The 19,471-nt window shown below is 39.9% G+C and overlaps 1 protein-coding gene and 1 long non-coding RNA gene across 2 annotated transcripts in view; one reads left to right on the forward strand and one right to left on the reverse strand.

The window, feature by feature from the left end:
* LOC131274953 (uncharacterized) overlaps positions 1-10,993 on the reverse strand; it is a 56,490-nt gene extending 45,497 nt beyond the window's left edge. Inside the window, exon 1 of the mRNA XM_071210271.1 lies at positions 10,907-10,993. The gene's annotated coding sequence lies outside the window, so the exon portion shown is untranslated. The remainder of the gene's footprint in view (positions 1-10,906) is intronic.
* A 44-nt stretch (positions 10,994-11,037) lies between these two features.
* LOC131274957 (uncharacterized) overlaps positions 11,038-19,471 on the forward strand; it is a 649,760-nt gene continuing 641,326 nt past the window's right edge. Inside the window, exons 1-3 of the long non-coding RNA XR_011646746.1 lie at positions 11,038-11,119; positions 14,154-14,178; positions 18,710-18,768. This is a non-coding gene — a long non-coding RNA (uncharacterized lncRNA). The remainder of the gene's footprint in view (positions 11,120-14,153; positions 14,179-18,709; positions 18,769-19,471) is intronic.

Below are 19,471 nucleotides of genomic sequence, written 5' to 3' on the forward strand. Positions count from 1 at the left end.
ATGGCACTTTCATTGACGATGATGAAAGAAAAGCAGCCCTATCTGTCCTTTTGAACATAGGAGAAAAGAGGCTTAGAATCCAAATTAATTTTGCAGAAATGCAAAGTACCAAACAGGAAACTAGGCACTGAGATATTAGGTGGTTTGATACCAAAGCACAATTTCATCATGCCTCTTCTGCCTGGCAATCTCTAATCTTCTACTATGAATTTGGCAACATTTGTCATTTTTAATTCTTGTTACTGAGCACCACACCACCAGGGCACCTGCAGCACAAGTCCATGTCATCCATTTGTCAAAAGCCCAATTGCCACGTGTGTTAGTAACTATGATACAGACGATGCAGAATGAACATATTCATCCTCACAAAACATCTCCTGGGAGGCTGCTCAGAGTCTGCCGCTGAACTCATCTAACCCATTGGGCTCTTCTAACATAGACCACATCCACAAGAGTCCAACTTTCAGGGTGATAAGCTTGGAGGCTTGTGCTGTAACAGTCCAGCAAAATGGGAAAGTGAGAGGTTGAGAAAGATCTCCATCCCCACTTCTCTTTCATTTGCATACTGTGTCCAATGTCCTGTGGAAGGTCTCTGACTCCACAGAGCTCAGGGAAGGTCTGAGAACCCGGGGTAAAGAGTTGAGGTGATCTTGGGTGGCCAGCCTGGTCTCAACTGGAAAAGGAAGGGTCTGGTGTGCCATTCTCTCAATTAAAGTTCTTGGTGATATCTGTGTTCCTAAACAATACCTCCAATTGGCTTGTGGATTGGAGGTATGACTCTACCAGCAGTGATGACGGTAACAATCCAAGTAGGTAACAATGCTCACGGAAGTATCCAATGAGAGAGAGAGTTCCTGGGAGCAGATGCATTACCCCTTCTGCATTGGAGATGGAGGAGAGGGGTGTGAAATCAGAAAGTAAAGGAAATATTTATTGAGATCTGCTTTGTTCTTTTCATATTTCAGTAAGATGATAGTAGGAGATCCTATAATGTCATGGTCAGGAAGACATGGACAAAGTGATTGCCTTCTTAGAGGGAAAAGGTGGACAGTCTTCCCTACATTTAGAGTAGGTGAGGACTGGAAAAGGAATTGTGGAGATCTTAGACCAAACTTAGATGGTAAAGGTGAAGCAATCAAGGCCCAAGGAATGCAATGTTGTGATAAGGACAAAATTACGTGCTGGGACAAGTTCATAACCAGGCATGAACAATAGTTCAAGCTCTCCCCTCAACCCTAACATTTTCCTTTCCTTTTACAAGGATGCCCCATCATGGTTACTGCCATGGTACATTCAGTAGCATTCTTCAAGTCAGATGATTCAGCCACAGGGATGACAATCTGCATGTAATACATGTCTTCTGTCTTTTATCATCTATTCCTGCTCATAAACTTCTCTTTGAACCTCTCCCATCTTCTCTTTTTATGATATTCATCTTGAAGGATTTGATCTCATCTAGGAAGTTGAGGTCATGGGTTTGAGAAGGTTTTTAACAACTTTCTACATCCTTCTCAACAGCTGCTTTAGCATTTCCATCATTTCCAAACCTACTATGCAGCATGCACAATCTCAAGTAAACCAGAATGTAACAGGACGGGAGCTGGGCTGGGAGTCAGGTGCCTTGGGCCACTCTTTCGGAGGGCACTTATGAACTTGGTTCTGGGCTGCGCTCTCCCCTCACAGGTATGTTCCTGCAAATGGTATCTCTGGACAAGCAAGTTTTTTCTGTTCCTTACAGCTTACTACACTGTTTGAGGTGAAGGAGGAGTCTCTTTTCATAATTTCTCTTTTCCTGGAATACCCAGAAGGCATCGAAGAAATGAAAAGAGAAGAAGAAGAGGAAAAGGAAATGTGAATGTGGAGGGAATAGGATGAAAAAGGAAGGGAATTAAGTTACACACATTACATTTCTTTCCTAATTTTCTCTTTGGCACTTCAGGAAAATCAGTAAAACTAAGGAGAACATTGGCGTTGCAACAAATGAGGGTGAACATGGAGGTGGAGACAAGAACTGCCTGGTAAAAAAATAAGCACAAGCAAGTAGAATATATCCTCATAACCTCTTCTCAGGGAACAAAACCTCATTCCATACAAGCCACAGCCTCCAAAGGCTCCTTAATTTGCAGGAGAGGGCACTAGTCCCTTTTAAGCCTTATGTGCACTCACACTGCATTCTTTATGAAGATCGCCCCTGGATTAGTTCAACACCTCAGCCCTGCTGAAGTGAAGTTTGCACTAATAATCCATTTACAGTCAACAAAAGCCTCTCCTGGTTATTAATGAGTCTGGGGAACAAGGTGGAGTGAACTTAATGACACCAATTCAGGTCCCTGGCAAAAGGGTGAATTAGGCTGTCTTAGTTTGCCAGGGCTGCTTTAATCAATACTCGTAACCAGCTAGCTCAAACAGAGGGAGAGTTTGGGAGATTAGAAGCCCAAAATCATGGTTTGGGCTGCACTGTGCTTTCTCTGAAGTTGATGGCAGTTTGCCAGCAATCCATAACTGAACCTCTGCCTCCATCTCTTGGTCATCTGCCTCCTATCTCCTGTGCCTGAATGTGCCTAATTTTCTCCTTATAAGGTCTCCAGTCATATTAGATTAAGGCCCCCCTGATTACAGTTGGACTCACATTCATTAGTATGACATTTGACGTTCTTAGAAATGAGTTCACGTTTGTAAGAGCGGAGGTTAGGACAAAAACATGACTTTATGGGCGGATCTGATTCAATCCATCATAAGGACCATGGCACTCTGGGGTCCCTCACAGGCAGGTAGGGTAGGTATTCTAGGCCAGTTTCCATTTTAGGGGGAAACTTAAGTCCTGACTGGCAGTTGCCCAAGCCCTGAGGGTTCTCACCCTCTGTAGGGGCCTGTTCAGATCCCTGGTCAGCTCACGCCACCTTTCCTCAAGCTGTGGTTCTTGAGAAGGTTTTTATGTATGTATAATTCAAAGACACCTGAAAGAATGGTCAATGAAGAGTTCACTTGGGATGAGTGAAATGGGTAGAATTGCAAGTTATTTATGTTCCTTTTATTTTTTACTTTCATAAGTAACTAAAGATAAACATAATGCTTACAGCATTTTGTTAAAAGGAGTGTCTTCTGTAATGTTTTCATGTTGGAATATACTAGTGTAAGAAAACTTATGTTTTTAGTACTAGAGCCTAGCTGTTTTTTAACTGGAAAGCACAGGTAAGTTTTGGGGTGTTTTAAAATGAAACTAGTTTTTAGAGAGAAAAAGGAACCTGTCCAACAGTAATGTGAAGATGCAGTCATGACTTGGACTGTGTAGGGGGCAGGGGTTGGGGAAGCAGGGTTATCACTTCCACACCTATCCTTCAGATGTCCTGCTTCTCACTGGTCTGATATATAGGACTCTGCCTTTTCTTCCTGGAGTCCTACAGTCAGACTTACTTTCAGGGAAGTCACTTCAAGGGTGCCCATCCAAGCAACCAGACTAAATCCCTTCAGTTGGACATTTACAGACACTGAGACACAGATGGTACCTTAAGCCGAGAGTAGCAAAAGGAATTCAGTGCCATGTGGATCTGGTTCCTAGGTATTGGGAGCCAACTTTGCTTCTCCAGGGTCTATTGCACCTTCTGAGTCCCACAACCTTCATCAGCAAAACCCCTCCTCCATCCGTCTCTGTGTATCTGGTGATTCTATACCCTGTGCTTTTATTGCAGATCCCAACATTGATAGCTACAAAGGCCTTACGCTGGAGGCCCCAGCCTGAGCTTAGAAGAGCTGTAGATCATATGGTGTTTAGAGATGCCTTTGTGCTTATCCTCTTCTACCCATACCCAAATAAATCAATTTCGTGACAATTTAGAATTTGGTTAGATAAATTTAGATTGAGTTTTAGAGAAACATTTTACATTTAATGTTAGATATTACTATATTAATCAATATTTTATCCTATTTGTGTTTCTTAATTTATCAAAAAAAATTAAACACATATTTAGATCAGCATGTTAAACAAAGTTACAGCCAAATTAATTATAAAATTTGGTCTCCCTCCTGGCTCCCACCAAGGTCACTACTCTCTCATAGAATACTCAATGTTTGATAGTTGAACAAGTAACTGAAAATTTAGTGCTTAACTCTGTCCTCAGGACAATGTCTTCCAGACATTTCATTTACTAAAATCTGTTTACTCACCTGGAAGGGATTATGGCAATAACATCACCCTTGTTCTAGGAGGATAACTTCAAATTCCCTGTCTTTTTCACTTTCTTTTCAGTCTTGCTGGAGATAAAACCATGATTCACATTTCCTTCCACAAAGATATTACCCCATTTTCACATAGCACAAAATATTGTTCTCAAAAATGTTGAAGAGATTCTAATATTCTTTCCATAATGGCACATGCTTTCCTCTAATAAATGGTTTTATGTTTTCTTTAAACCATAGTAATTTCACTAAAATTTGCCTTATCTTTAGACCTTCTGTATCAATGCTCAGTGTGTAATTTTAATATGGAGCTTCAAATAATTCTTTCCAGAAAAAATGGAGTAATAATTTTAAATCATTGCTACAAGTATTTGCTTTTAATTTCTCATTCAAACACTGCAGTATTCATATATTGCCCTTTCTATGCTGATCTTAAACTTTTCACATTTTTTTCACAAATCTTTTACATTGTATTAAATTTCTTTTAAGTAATTTCTTCTTTTTAACTTCCCTTTCTATTTAGGTATCACCTTTTCACTGTTTCTTCTAGTTTATATGTAAATCACGAAATGACTTTTTCCCCATTTTTTCTTATTCTTTGCTGATTTCTGTTCCTTCATATTTGAGTTTTTTTCCTATCTCACTGATGATATTCTCTCATATACTGTTTCCTTTCATCAATGCTTTTACCTTCTTTTTGAGATAGTACATTTCACTACATATGTACATAAAAATGAAGAGCATTCACTCATGCGGTAGTGTTACTCTGCCTTTGTATCTGTATTGGAAATAACATCAATATTTTTTCTGTTGGTATTTCATATGATTTTTTAAAAATTTGTAGATAGAAACAAGATTCAAAATAGCTTTCCCAACAACACAGATCTGTCTCTTTCCAAATTTTGTTTGAAATTAAAAATATATATAACAGCTTTCTTCCTGATATTTCTGGGTTCTGTACTTCTACCACTCTTAAATATGGGTCTTCACTATCATTACCTCTATTGCACCTGTTATTGTCTGTTTGTTTCTGCATCTTACTAGTGAATATCTCCTTTGAATGTATGCTCCTGTCTTGATGTGGAACAGCTAAAACCACTTTGCCAAAATCTAGTCATTCCCTAAGAGATAAAGGTCTATATATTTCCAGAATCAATTATCTTTAAGGGTATTTTTAATTGTATGTTTTGAAATGTATTTTCATTTCTGAATCACTTTGTTCGTATATATTTATATGCATTTTATTTCCACAATTATTAGATTTTGGTTTCTTATACTTATTTTACATTGAATTTTCTTTGTTCTGTATACATTATAGTTGTCATTAATTTCAGTATTATTTTCTTTTTACTTAGTTTTAAATTAATCTATTTTTCAAACATATTTGGCTTTAGCAATGGCAATTCATTTTTAAATAATATTTTAATTTATAGTGTTTTGATTCATAATCACATAAGAAAAATGCTATGTATATCTGGACTACATATATAGCACCAAGTAGCTTTATAACTATCCTCAGGCACATACACCAACAACCCCCAAAGCAATCTATATATTTTCCATGGTCCCCAAAGATTGTCCTTAATACCTGTCCTTGCTACATTAAAAGCACTATTTTAGAAATAAACTCTACAAACAAAAAAAGTCATTTAAAATGGTTTACAGAATATTAAAATTTAGGACCATGTAAAAATATTCAGCTATATCATATCATGATCTCATTATGAACACCTGAATACATACACATTAACAAGAAAGATGCCATTCACAATGATTAGAATGTTGGCCTCCTCAAATTAGCTAAAATTCCAGGACTTCAGAAACGCATTCCCAGACTTCCTGTACCCTGGGGATGTTCTACTGCTCACTGAGTGGATGGTCATTAGTGGAAGTCATTCAACTCCATTAGCAGCTGCACTGCATCTACATAAATTGTAGCTACATGTCTTTCCCTGAGATCAGGAACAAGATAAGGTAGTGAACTTTCATCACTGCTATTCGACATTGTACTGGAGTTCTTTTTAGAGCAATAAGGCAAGAAAAAGAAATGAAAGGCATCCAAACTGAAAAGGAAGAAGTAAAGCTATTTCTATAAACAAAGATGACCTAAACCTTTACAAACAAAATGCCAAAGAATCCACAAGAATAGTAATGACACTAATAAAGGCATTCAGCAAAATTGAAAGATACAAGATATACAAAGCAAAAGTCATTTTTGTTTCTATAATCCAGCAAAGAACAATCTTAAATGGAACTTTTTAAAAATTCCAATCAAATAGCCTCTAATGAATAAAATATCTAAGAATTTAACAAAAGGTGAAGCATTTATATACTAAAATTAGAAAACACTGCTGAGTGACACTGAAGACCTAATCAAATAGCAAGATGTCCATTGTTCATCTACTAAATATTGTTCTGCTATCAATACTATGCAAAGAAACTACAGATTAAATTCAAAATCAAAATTGAGTAGACTTTTTTTTACAGAAATGGAAAAGCTGGTCCTTAAATTCCCATGGAATCATTAAATGGCTAAGCTAGCCTAGACAGTCTTCAAATAGTTTCACAATGTAAACACGCTTATCAAAATATCACTCAAATTTACCCAATGTAATATACAAAAAGCTAGGAAAACCCGACCTATTCTTAAGGGAAAACTCAATCAGTAGACACTGAAGGATTTATCAGACAAAATGGTTGTTCTGCCTATGCTCAATGAGATTAAGGTACATTCTCTTAAATTTTTTTGTCCTTTTTGTTTTTAAAGATACATAGATCAGACAAAGTGTTACATTAAAAAATATAAGAGGCTCCCAAATACACTACTCCCCACCACCCCTACTCCTCCCACATCAACAACCTCTTTCATTGGCACGGAACATTCACTGCATTTGCTGTAAACATTTTGGAGCACTGCTATGCCACAAGGGCTGCAGTTTACACTGTACAGTCTACACTCTCCCCCAGTCCATCTGTCCTCCATCTGTCCCCATAATACCATTCAGGTCAACCCAAAATCCCAAAAATATCTGCATATCACAACTCTTCTTCCATCTCCCTGCCCTCAGCAACCCCTGTTGCCACTGTATTGACATAAAGGATACAATTTCTTCCAATGCTAGAATCACAATAGTTCTATAGTAGAATACCAGCAAATCTACTCCATTCCATACTCTCTTCCTCCATCTTGTGGACCCCAGGAGGGCAAATGTCCACTCCAAGTATAAATTGAGAGGGGGCCTGCAGCCCCCATGGCTGATGGACTGTATTATTCCATTAGCAGTTGTAGACTCTCTTGGTACCCTGGTGTGGTGGTTGGCTATACTCACCTCCCTCTTAGCTGACCTGGGTAAGTCCAATGAACTGGAAAGTAGGTATTGCTACTCTGCTGAGGCTCAGGGCCAAGCTGGCACATGGTCCAGAGACCCAAGCCTCCTGTGCACACACCAACCCCAGCCCCAACCACAGGTTCAGTGAAATTGACAGAAAAGGCAATGTGTAGAGAGGTCACATCTCCATCCAACTCCATCAAAGGGCATTCTCTTTAATTGAATGGAAAGATAGGAGTTCTCAGCAGAGAAAAAGAAACAAACAAACAAACAAAAAGATGTAAATGACAACTTTAGATCTAAACATAAAGTTATAGAAAATAAAAAAAATTCATTGAGCAATCTCAATTAGAGAAGACAAGTAAGGGATGAATGAATTGGTGAGATGGAATTTAGATGAGTAGAAATGATATAATCTGAGAATAGAGAGCGAGTGAGAAAGAGAGAATTGATCCAAAACTGAGCCTCATGATCTGTGGGGCAATACTAAAAGTTTTAATATTCATTCAAAACACTGGGTTCAGCAGAAAGAGGCTGGTGCCAATAAAAAGGGAAGGGGGAAAAATGACTGAACACTACTCTATGAAATAGAGATCCAAGGGGCTCAAAATCTCACCCTGATACACCATAATCAAACTGCTGAAAACTAAATATGAAGAAAAAACTCTTGAAAGGAGTCAGAAAATTTGACAATTTATTTGTAGAAGAATAACAATTTGAAGGCCTTTGATTTCTCTTTAGAAAATATAGAGGCCATAAGAGAGTGAAAAAACATCATTAAATGGCTAAAAGAAAAAACCCTCGACCAAGAATACTGCATTCATCAAAAGTTGCTTAAGGTTTAAAGGCAAAATAAAGACAGAAGGAGAGGATCGAAAACCAAGTGACTTCATCACCTGATGATGTTCTCTACAAAGATGGGAAAGGAACTTCAGGCTAAATGGAAATAATTCAAGAAGAAAGCTTTCAACTTCAGGAATAAAAGATGTGGATCAGGAATGGTGAGTATCTGGGGAGAAAGAATAAATTATTTTTCAACTGTTAAATGGTTAAATATATGAATGAATTTTGAAAAATTATAAAAATACAAAATGTTTGCAGAAGTTATACCCTAGACTGGGAACTCAGAAGACCACTTCAGCAAAGAAGGGGGTTAAATGTTCCTATGGCTGTAAGGTGTCCACATGTTACTTGGATGGGTAAAAAATTAATTCTTTTAGACTGTGATACCTGTATTATTCTCAAAGAAACCACTAAAAATGAATTCCAAAGGAACTCCAGAAAAATTGTATAACCTAAATGGTCCTTTTTCTAAGAGATAGGAATAAAGTAGCTAAAGCATCAGTATACAAGTTATTAAGTGAAAAATAACTCTCTTGGACAAATACCTACAAGCAGGATTGCTGGGTCTGATGGTAACTCCATTCTCCTAGCCTGTCCTTCCCCCCACCATAGTCACCTCCACCACAACAGGACTGGTGGCTTCTGCTCTTTAGATCTGAGTGGCTCTCCCCAGTCCCTCAGGAGATAAGGTAGGGGCTTCACAGGCCCTAATCCCAAAGACGCCACCTTCAGCAGGCTCCAAAGCATCTGAGCCCAATGGTTCACCTGTTTCTGCTGTCAGCTCAAGGGAACCCTGTCCCATGTGGATGCCAACTTTGCTGATACCAGAGTAGAGGATGGTGGCTGTGTCTCCCAATAAGTCCTGTCTCCCTTGTGACAAACTCCATCTTCCAGCATCAGAAAGCCCAGAGTTGCCAGAGGAGCCAGGGGGCTGAGCCACAGCTTTTGATATGCCTGCATCCTGCACATAGTTGGCTAAGGAGCAGCTAAGGTGCAGTCAGAACAGTCAGAGACAGGTTCCTATGGCACTGGGAGTGCATATACTCTGGGGCTCAGTGGATGACTCTCTTCGTTCCTCCCCAGGCCTGGGTTCTGATGAGAAACCTCCATTCTAAAAGCTCAGAAAGCACCTCCATCCATCCAGAACAAACAGACCACTCCTGTGACCTCATGCACCAAAGCAAGCACCATCACAAGCTCATACACCTGTTTTCCACAGCTGCAGAGGAAGTGGTGTTCAGCCCCCTCCAGGCTGCCCCAGAGGTCCACAAGGAAAGTAAGTCACAATGGCCATTGGTCTAGTTTGTCAGCTTTTGTGGTACCCCAGAGGAAGATCCAGAGAGAAAAGGGTTTAGATGTGATCTCTGGGATAAAATAAATTCAAGGAAATTGCTTAATCAAATCCAGTCACCATAAAGGCAAGCTTCCTCAGGTGCCACATAAGCAAGGGAACCCTCTGATGTTCCACCCTCAGGCAATGAGGTCACTATTCTGATTCTAGACTTGGGAAAGAAAGCAGCACTTCACAGACTTAACAATGCATTGGGGGTAGAGGAAGACTGAGTCCATCTTAGACAGGCAACACCATGCAAACTTCTAGTCTTAACTGCCTTGTACTTAATCCTGTATCTATTTATGGAATCAACATCATGAATTCACACCAAAATATCCACTTCATCCACCAGCCCACTTCAAAAGGGTTCACTGCAAATCTTGTGTCTTCACATCTGTAACTCTATCTTTTGAATACACAGAAGGTAGATGGGGTGAGATACAAAAAAGGACTGGACGGTCAGTTGAATCCCAAGGCTGTGGTGAGTTTACTGAATAGAACTGGTCATCTTTTGCATTTTATGGAGTGGGCTCTTGATGTGTTCATTTCTGAAAGTTCCCTATTGTCCTCATTGTCTACATACCTGCTGTTGTCATTGCTCCTAAAAGGAGATAAAGCCTTGTGAAAACTCATGGTGGAAACATCATTCTCTCTTGTGAGACTGGGTTGGATTAATTGATACAATATGAAGAGGGCTTTGGTTGAGATCTGGCTGACCTAGATATGTAAGAATTTCTGGGGTCCTCTGAGGGATACTGGCCTTCATGGAGTATGGGGGTGAAAACCCCCTCTTCATGGAGGGCCATCTTTCTTCTCTAAGTCTAGTGGGGACTCTTGATGCAGGAACATGAAGCATTTCTGAGAACAGGGCTGTGTGTTTGTCTCCCTTGGGGATTTGAGATTACTCTGAGCAAGATTGGGTTCTCGAAGGATGTAGACATCTCAAAGAAAAAATGATTCACCGTGTCCCCTCTTCTGTAAACCATAAATCATAATTTCTGCAGTGAGTTCAGAATGAGGAGTATGAAAATGCATTCAACACCACTAGTGATCAGTAAAATACATTTTAGAACCACAAAGTCTCATGCCCATATCTTACAGAAGGGGTACTCTTAGGATGCGAAAGACTTCAGCAGGGAAGGTACAGACTCCACACTAAGAGAGTTGTTCAAATATTTAGTCAGGGAGATAATTGGGAACATGGAGACTTCATTCATTAACTCACCAAACCTCAGCCAGGTGGGTGACTTTGCCAGTTGATGACATTAACTGTTCTTCCAGAGTAGTTCAGTTAAAGGTGAAGCTAATTCTTTGCATAGCTGTTATCTGGCAGTTGGTCTGGAATGTCTTAGGTTCTGAGCCAGTAGAGGAGCCAAGCAGACCACTGGTCACTTGGGGTGGTAGGTCAACTCCCAGGAAGACTCACATGAGGCAGAAGGTATTCTGAAGATGCTGGGGGAGGAGGGCCAAAAATTTAGACATACGTGGTACTTCAGAAGGCCTTTATGTAGGGAAAACTACCTCATATTTTATATCAAGGATGGAAATGTAGAGACAGGAGGCTGGGTCAGGATATGTACTCTTCTTGTGGGTGAGTCACCTCCTCCAGGGCATCAATTCTTCCCCTCAGGAACTTTGGGGCAAGAAGATTTTTCAAAGGAACTGTTTCAGTACACCATGGTTGACATGTCATATAACACATACTTGTTGGCTTAAAGGAGTTTATTGTTTCACAGTTTTGGAGGCAGTGACACCAAGATTAGACTCAGTAAGGTCTGTGCCCTCAGTGCTTGCTTCTGCCTTTCCTCCCCACCATCCAGGGCAACACTGGGGTTATGGAGGTGAGGATTTCTGACCCCCCCTTTCCCCAGAATAGTCACACTAATGTACAGACTCAGGCTCCAGGGTAGGTCACTGTCTAGAATGCCTCTCCTTTACTTCCTTTCCCTGACAACTTGGTGCCATCTGCTTCTCTAGCAGGCCTGTTTTCAAGTGTTTCAAGGTTTGGTTTGGGTTTCTATCCCCATTATTTGTAATGCACTCCTAAGGGATTGGTAATAAACTTTCCTGAAAACAGTACCAACAACAACAACAAAAGACACCTTGGCTGTCTCTAATTCACAAGTATTGTGAAGTAGTTTCCAATATTCCATGCTCTGGTCTTCCAGACAGATATTGTAGTATTTCACACTCAGTTTGGGCCTAGTCCTTTGGCAGAAGTTTTTAGCACAACAAGAACAGTGTGCCAACTATCTATTATTTTGCCCCCAGTTTATCCAGTCTGCCTTTGCTGTCCATAAATATCTATCAATGGGAGGGTAGAAAAAGGTCAGAACTCCACTGTGGGTATTGCTCTTGGAATTTAGGATGCGTTTTGTCTCACAATACTTATACATTTATGAATTACCATATGAAGAAAAGTAACTGAGTAAACAAGTGAATAATAAGAAAAAGAACACTAGATATATCAATAAATTAACATGGATTGTGTCTCTGATTTGAGCCAGGACCATTACTTACTTCTGAGGGCAGCCGATGAGGCCAATGGTACTTGCTCTGTATTTCAGATCTGGAAATGAGACACAGACAATTTAGTAAATTTCCCAGCTGACATGAAGCAGAGTCAGGAATCAGCCCTGAACATGTAATTCCAATGTCCAAGTTCCCGATCACATTCATCTTCTGGCCTTGAACATCACAGTTGCTGTCAAAAATATGCTGGGTAAGGCATTAGAAAAGCATTTCAAGCCAAGTGTTCAGAAGCACATTCGACCTTTTTACTTTTACAGGTGTCAATTAGCACTCAAAGTAGTTATTTCTCTATGCAACTTATACATACTATTTAAGAAACTTCAGATGACACAGCAAAGGGAATCAAAATCACAAGCTCACCACTGAAAAAATAGCAATGCTTTTTTTTTTTTTTAACATACTGGGGTTGGGGATTAAAACTGAGACCTCATATGTGGGAAGCCAGTGCTTAAGCACTGAAGCACATCATTTCCCCTGAGTTGGTTTCTTTTGTTTGATTGTTGGTTGGTTGGTTTTGGTTTTTTTTTTTAGGAGGCACCGGGAACCAAATCTAGGACCTCCCATGTGGGAAGCAGGTGCTCAACTGCTTGAGCCACATCCATACTCCAATGCTAATATTTGAAAGTATTTCTTCTCTGATCTTCGACCATTAAAACACACACACACACACACAAGATAAAGAACTCAGTTAACTATCTAACCTGAAGGACAATATAGAATACTGAATATCCCAAATACACTGCAACTACAAACAACTTCTCAAGTCTTCTTTAAAGCCCCTTGCCTGGAAATACAAAGATGGGACATGATTTGGATTGCTACCTGAATCTGTGTTCCCCTAATTGCAACTCTAAGACCGTAAATCAATGCCTTTGTTGCTTGAAGCTTAGTTTATTTCTCAGTTGACATTATATAGTGTTAGAAACAGGATTCTAAGTAACTACCAACCTGACTCTGGAGCTACTGTTGAGCTTAAGCATGGTAAAGGTAAAAGCCCCTTCAGCTCTGCCATCTCCCCAAAAGCCCTGAGTTCTTGTCTGTGAGTCCTCTGGTTCTGAAAATCCCTTTTTGGTTGAGGTTCTAGATCTTTTAGGGGTGACTTTTGAACTTTGGCATTTTGAACTTTGGTTCTTATGGTTTAAGCTGCTAACAGCAGTCCTGTTTGTATACTTGAACCTTTTTTCTTCTGGTTTGGCCTGGTGACATAAGGCCTTTCTGTTGTACTTTTTTTTTTTTTTTTTTTTTTTTGTATATAGGGAAAATTTATTTGTTTGGCAAGTACTTGAATGGGACTTTTAAAATTCAACTTTGATAATGAGATCTTCTAAGTGGGGGATGCCTCCCTAACAATCAATTTGGCTTTTGTGAGCAAGCAGATTATTTTTAGTCAACACAGGATGGGCACTTAAACACTATTAGAATGTGTACCACCTTTTAAAGAGAGGCCTTGGCCTGACGGAGGAACCACCTAGTGACAGTGCACAGGAGGAGACCCCATCTAATTCCAAGGCAAGGTTGCCTTTCTTTGTCTGAGAAAATCATCACTTTACTTATTTCTTTCATTTTCAATTGAGTTCAGATATGAAAATTCTGACCGTGTACATTACAGATGACATATACACTTTCCTTATTTAAGAGTATTCTATTACTGCTTCAAGTTGTTATTTACAAATAGCAACAGCAGGGTATCAAGTATATGGGCTTTTTAATTGGCAGCAGTTTTTCCTCCTAAGAGTAAGAATTTTTTTGTGCCAACCAAAATAGACATGAGAGATGCACTATCTAGGAAAAGCTTCTGTCTTTCCATGTGTGTCTGCTACAATTACTTATAGGATCTTTCACTCAACCACTGTTTCCCATCTGTACCAAAACTACAAAAGACTGTGTCAACACTACACAGCATGATCTGATCCTGAGTATTTTCTTTAATATAATTACAGGTGGCCTCAGGTACAAGAGAAAATGGTAAGTATTTTTGAACTTCTGAAAACATCTAGATAATTAAAAAACCAGGGTGGAGCTGATGTAGCTCAGTGGTTGAGCACCTCCTTTCCATGTATGAGGGCCTGTGTTCAATCCCCAGGGACTGTGTGCTTGCTTTACTCTGAAGAGCCACCCTGATTCCAGCTTCCAGGTGAGAATGAGAAATGGGGATGTGATTATTTTCTAGTTAAGTGATGGCCAAGTTCTACAGTCTTTGTAGGCAGCTGTGTTCCCTTTAGCTGGTGAGGGTTTGTGTACCAGGGCTGGAGCTATCTATTTTAGAATCTTTGAGATGAGATTGTGAAGGTGGGGGTGGAGAAACTATTTCCCACCTATATAGCACAATTGCCAGTGACAACTTCTCAAAAAACCACTACTACACCCTTTACATATATTTACTCATTCCATCTTCAACACTACCATACTATGACTGTTTATTCCCACTCTTCTGATGAAGAACTGAGGTACAGAGACAATTAGCCTACAATTTCAAACATGAGTGTCCCTGATCCTTAAGCTATAGCCATAATCTAGCCCAATCACTTGGGCACAGGATGATTCTACACCTTGCCAGCAATGGAAACTGATCATTTGTGTGTATTCCTGGATGTATCAGACCTGCACAGACCCCACATCCTGTCCATCATTATAAGTCAACTCACTGATCACATGACCCAGACCTGTTATTATTGCCGTTACTGCAGACTATGAATTGACACAGTGTGAAAAGCACTTAGAAATTCCACATGCCTGCTCAGCTCAGATTCTGAACAACTGCAAGCACAATCTGGTTTACCTAAGGCATTCCTCTACACTACAGCACAAACAGATAGGAATTGGGAGATATTAGCGTATTTCATAATATCAGCATCTTGAGTCCTAGAAATGCTCGGCACTGTTTGCTGCATGCCTTAGGGACAGTGACCAAAAAGAACTCAAGTTACCATTTCGCTATTGATCTGGGGTATATCATCCTTGCTGCAACTTTTATAACTGCATTAGAGTCTTAGCACTCAACTCATGTCTCCCCTTAGTAATGAACTATCAAATTGGTGCCTGGAGTTTATAAAGATGGACATCCAACACATACAATGAATAAGCATTCAGGGTATAGAAAAGGAAGACTGGAAGGAAAAATACTACATGATTTATAGTGGTCAATTTTTAAACAGCAGTATTTAAATATCTTCAAATCTTCTACAACAGAGTATCTTTATGATAAAGGATTAAAAATAATAATAAAACAATGTTTTGCCTGGACTTGAATCTAGTCCCACAATAAAAAGTTATAAATAAAATGTCTTTAAAACAATTACCCAATTATTAAACTTTAGAAAGCTAATAAAATGCTTGTGTACAAATAACAGCAAAATCCTGCAGAAACGGGTGCTGGACATTGTATGTCCTGCCATGGCCCACTGAGTGGCCTGGGGGAGAGTGAAAACTACAATGTAAACCATTATCCACATGAGATATGGAAGGATTGAGAAGTGAATCAATTTTCCAGTTTCCCATCTAGAGAATAGGAAACCATATTCTGGAGATATTAAGTGCTTTGATTCCAAATTCTATACACTTTGTTCACATCTCTTTGGCCTGGTGGGATCTCGAATCGTCTATGAGTTTGGAACAGTCATGATTTCAATTCTTATTACTGAGCACCACACCTTCAGGGCATCTGCAGCACAATGTAGTATTATCCAGTTTTCAAAAGCCCAACAGCTATTTGTGCTAGTAGCTATGGCATGGACAATGCAAAAAGAACATTTCCATCCTCACAATACACTTTCCCAGGCAGTTGCTCTGAGCCTGCCATTGGTCTTTTCATTGAACTCATCTCATACAGAGTATTTCCAGAACAGTCAGAATTTCAGGGTGATAAGTTTGGAGGTAAGAGCTTTAATGGTCCATCAAAATAGGGGAAGTAAATAGTTAAAAGGGGATTCTTTCTCCACCTTGCTCATTTGCAAACCATTTATAATGTCTTATTGAAGGCCTCTGACTCCACAGAGTCTAGGGATGGTCTAAGAACCTGTGGTGATCTTGGGTAGCCAGCAAGCCATCAAGTGGAGAAGGAAGGGATGGGTGTGCCACATTCTCCAAAAACTTTCTTGCAAATGTTTGTGTTCCTAAAGATTGGTTTGTGGATCAGAGGTATGACTCCACCAGCAGTGATGAAAATGATAATCCAGGTAGGCAATATCACTCAAGATAGGATCCAATGAGAGTGGGTTATCAGAAACACTCTGGTAACACTGCTACTTTAGCAACTGAAGAAGGGACTGTGAAATCAGAAAGTAATGGAAATATACATGGAGATCTGCTTTATTCTTTCCATATTTAATAACAATAGTAAGAAGTATTATGATCATGTTCTTTGAGTGTACTGTGTTTGCAATCATCTTTCCTTGCTGTGCTATTTAAGATTCACTTTCCCATAAGACCAGTTATCAAAGCCTTTGTTTTTCCTTGGTTAGCAGCTCTTGGGAATAAAGCACAAGAGAGTGTAGATGAGGTTTTGGTGTTTACCTACAATGGAGGGGATCTGGCAGGACACAAGCTCTCCCAGACTATCAACTAGACTTGGGACAAAGTTCTTCTACTGAGTGCCAGGTGGTGGTTGAGAATTAGGGCTTCTCCCTCTGTACTTACCAGTCTGGTAGCACTTCATTAATGTTTTATCCTTTCTGACATAAAGAACATATGCTCTGGGCTTACTACACATGCACCTGGCTGTTGGAAAGGTATCAAAAGAAACATATCCTTGAACATCCTTCTATTCTCTACTGCTCACACAAATCCAAAATCCTGGGATTAGATTAAAACCTGAAATTGCTTCCATTTGAGAGGTTTATGTACAACTCTTTCTCCAACACATTCCAAAGCCTGGCTGGGTTTCTGGAGGCCTTGTGTGAATGGCCTGCCAGGCTTGCTTCACATATTGGCTCTTGCTGTCCCTGCTCCTCTCATATTATTCCCATATTACACTGCCACCTTCTTCAGTAAATCAATGGATCAATTAACCAATCCATTTTAAACCAGGGAGCAACTCTCAGACGCACGGAGTTGAATCATGTCCTGTGGGTGATAGTGACCATTAATCCTATAAATCAAGTCATTGTCCTGAGACTGATATGACCTTAGGTTCATGGAAGACACTTTGTCCTCACAGCATCCCTATAGGTTTCTGAATTGATTGGAGGGGTTGAATGTAAGATTAGAGGTAAAGTAACGTGTCTGTATCCACTTAGTCTGAAAGTGATATAATAGGGGATCTACAGGCCACTTAAATAAGTGTAATCTTTTGGGAATTCGTTAAACCACTGAAGTACTAGCATTGATGGGTGCCTGGACAAGACTGAGGAAAGGTACATGGAAGGGCATGACTGTCAAGTGGGGAACAAGGCAGAGTTGACTGGCTAGAACAGAACACCTGATTTAACTCCATGCTTCTGATAGTTGCTCCGTGATTAGAATGGATTGGTTAATTGACTACTTGATATTTTGGAGAGGGTGACAGCATAATAAGGGAATAATATGGGAACAATGATTGTTCTCCAGTGTTCCTGTATTATAGAACAATATGATTGGTGGAAACTGACAAGGAGAAAACAAATGGGCAGTAATACAGAGAGAGAAAAGAGGCAGGGAGGTAGTGAAGGTGGTAAAAAGGAGAAGAAAGACAACATCATGTATAAAAAGACATGGAGAGTATCTGCCTTCTTAGAGGAAAAAGAGGATACAGGCATTCCTCACTGGCCACAGTTATAGTATTTGAGAGCTGGGAAAGGGACTCTGGAATCTTAGACCCACTCCTTCACAGCCAAGGTGAAGTGACTGAGGCCCTAGGAGAGGAGTGTGGTGGTGAGGACAGAATTGTGTCCTGGGAGCAGACCAAACGCTGTCATAACCAACAGGAGCTTGAATTCTGCCCTCAACCCTAACTTTCCCATTTCCTTTCACAAGGTTGATAGATCACCATTCCTGCCCTGGTTACCAGGAGGCTTACTTCACAGCTTCTGAAGTATCAGATACAGAGAACAACAATTTGCATATAATTTCCTTCCTCTTTCTATTTTGTAATCTCTCCCTTTCTTATTCATAACTCCTCTTTATAGCTTTTCTCCATTCTGTCTGTTCCTTATTTTATGAATCTTATCCTGAAGGAAGTGGTCTCATCCAGGAAGTTGAGGTCATGGGAAGAACAATGTCTACAAATTTCTTCCATCCTCTTTACCTATTTTCTTAGCATTGCCCTGGTTTTAACATACGTGCATCACTGAATCAGTCTGCATAAGCCTGAATGGTCCAGGCAGGGAACTGGGCTGGTTGTCAGAAGCTTTGGGCCACACCCAGTGGAAGGAGCACCTGTGAAGTTAGTTCTGGGGTGGGCTCTCCCCTTGCAGGGTGTTCCTGCACATGTGCACATGGTCATCAAGTGGGTTCCTTTCCTTGCAGCTGTCTACACTGTTCAAGGAAGAGGAGTCTCTTTTCATAAATTCTCTTTTCCTAGAATACACTGAAGACACTGAAGAAATGGATGAAAAGGCAGGAAGAAGAGGAAGAGGAAATGTGAGTGTGGAGTGGATAGGATAAAGAGAGGAAGGGAAACAAGTTCACGTGCATTCCATTGCTTTCCTAACCTTCTTTTGGCACTTTAGGAAAATCAGCAAAACTGAGAAGAAACTGAGGTTTCCAGGATTCTATGTGAACATGGAGGTGGAAACATGAACTGGCTGGTCAAAGTAAATGCAGACAATCAAGGATCCGAGATGTCTTCTGGGTCCTGCTACCCACTTCAGAAAAACTCCTCCATCCACCTCTGTGCCTCCCCAGTGATCCCTACTACTGACAGCACAAAGACCTTGAGCTGGAGGCCTCAGTCTGAGTCTCAGAAGATCTGGAGATTACATGATGTTTGGAGACTGAAAGGGGATATAATACCAAAGAAATGGAGATGCCTCAGTGCTCAGCCCCTTTTACCCAATTCCCTAATCAGCCAATTGAGGGAAAATTTATTTTTCAGTTTGAAAGACTTACACTGAGTTTTAGAAATAGGTTTGGCATTTAATTTTAGATGTTAATACATTAAACAATTTCTCTCCAACTACTTGTTTTTCTTCATCCTTATCAATAAAATAAACACATAGATAAGCACCCTAAACAAACTTAGAGTGAATGAATGGACAAATAACTGTAAATTTAAGACTTAACATCTTTCTTAACATCTTTCCTACCAATGTCTTCTAGACATTTCATTTCCTGAAATCTGTTC

The sequence above is a fragment of the Dasypus novemcinctus genome, chromosome 21, assembly GCF_030445035.2.
Source record: "Dasypus novemcinctus isolate mDasNov1 chromosome 21, mDasNov1.1.hap2, whole genome shotgun sequence".
In the NCBI taxonomy this organism is placed as follows: Eukaryota; Metazoa; Chordata; class Mammalia; order Cingulata; family Dasypodidae; genus Dasypus; species Dasypus novemcinctus.